General features: G+C 48.6%; 1 non-coding gene across 1 annotated transcript; it reads left to right on the forward strand.

Annotated features, from left to right (window-relative positions):
• The first annotated feature begins 1,273 nt into the window (after positions 1–1,273).
• On the forward strand, positions 1,274–1,346 carry Trnaa-ggc (transfer RNA alanine (anticodon GGC)). The gene has a single exon. It is a non-coding gene; the product is annotated as a tRNA-Ala (tRNA).
• The last annotated feature ends 353 nt before the right edge of the window (positions 1,347–1,699 follow it).

The following is a 1,699-nucleotide window of genomic DNA, read 5'->3' on the forward strand; positions in this document are numbered from 1 at the left end:
ATTCTATTTTCGTCGTTATACGTGCCACTTTCATTTTGGCCAACTACGATTCGATACAGAATGCACGAAACCTGAAAGACACCCTAACGGATACATAGAGAGTAGTGTTTGTCTGCTGAATAATGGGAGTGCAAGGGTCTGTGTCGTCTATATGGCTGTATGTAGCACCCTTTGTCTTCGGGGGGGCGGGCGTAGCTCACATGGTAGAGCGCTCGCTTAGTATGCGAGAGGTACTGGGATCAATACCCAGTGCCTCCAGAATTTTTAACACACCTACATGCGCACCTTGATATGCAAGTGGAATAATTCACAACCAGCAGATGTGTCTAGGAAGATACAAGCGAATGATTAGCATCCACAATTGACAAGCGTGCTGTTATTAGTGCGCAGGAAGCACCCTCCTCCCACGCCTACACTTAATTTAGAAACAGTACAAGTGTTCCCGTAAGATTCTCAAGCCTATGTCGGAAAGATCTGCCTTGCGCCGAGTTTACGTAAATCCCACTGCACATTCCTATTCTTTGCGTGCAGTCAGCTGCTACTGGTGTTGCTAGTTGTGACTGCTGATAACAGATGCCGTAGCAATCAATTCATGGAGTGTGTTGTATGTTTTGCGATAGTCTGTCTCTGACAAGCAAGTACAGGTGACATAGGTGCGAACACAGGAAGCTTGCAGACCCTCGCTGCCTGCAGACACCGAGCAGCCACACTAGGAGGGCGGCCTAAGCCGTAGGCGAAATGTGCTCATTCGCTTTGGGGCGACGTCGAACTATAAATAATGCTGTCACTAGCGTGAGCGTTGCGTGGGCGTCGTGGAAAGTCGGAAAAGTCGGCTGCGAGAGTGAGTGCCAAGTTTGGGGAGCGTTTCGTAGTATGCGCAGTGCAATGGAGACGCGGAAACTTGTTGTGGCCCAGTGTTTTGCAGTTGGACGACAACATTGGTACACAGTAGTAAAGAGCGAGGCACTGAGTTGGCATGAATAATGGAGTGCACAATGGGGCTCGAGATGTGTTTGTTACCTCAGGTGCTGTATGATTGTCGACAAGGAGTGAAAACGGAGCAATTTGTGACGGCTCTTTCAATTTAAGACGTTAAAAACAGACGGAATTTGCATCTGTAATACCAGAGCATCGAAACTACTTGGAACTTTTGTGTATATGAACGGGTCCGCGCCTTTGTACTCTGCTCCCTTCACCGCTACAAACCAACCAACCATCGTCTCAGTGCGCATCTGAGTCGCAAAGAATGGGGAATAGCGCAGTTTGCTCGTGCGTGGGCGTAGCTCAGTTGGTAGAGCGTTCGCTTGGCATGTGAAAGGTCCAGGGTTCAAGCCGCGGCGCCTACATTTTCTGTGGTCAGTGCATGGTAAGTGTTGGTAACGGCGAACCTAAAGGCACGCAAGATGTTGCAAAGCCAGCGTCACAGACTGATATGATGTATACTGACGTAAGGAGAGCAAGATGTAAGTGTGGGGACCGGCTGTTATCGAGGTGTCATCGAGTGCAGATCTGTCTTAGGTATCGCGGCTTAACCTCATTGAAGTCTAGAAGGTGGACAACACGTTGGTCTTACTCAGAGCGGTGACCGAATTCTATTTCCGACGTTATACGTGCCACTTTCATTTTGGCCAACTACGATTCGATACAGAATGCACGAAACCTGAAAGACACCCTAACGGATACATAGAGAGTAGTGTTT

This window comes from Schistocerca gregaria, chromosome 10, assembly GCF_023897955.1.
Source record: "Schistocerca gregaria isolate iqSchGreg1 chromosome 10, iqSchGreg1.2, whole genome shotgun sequence".
NCBI classification, from domain to species: Eukaryota; Metazoa; Arthropoda; class Insecta; order Orthoptera; family Acrididae; genus Schistocerca; species Schistocerca gregaria.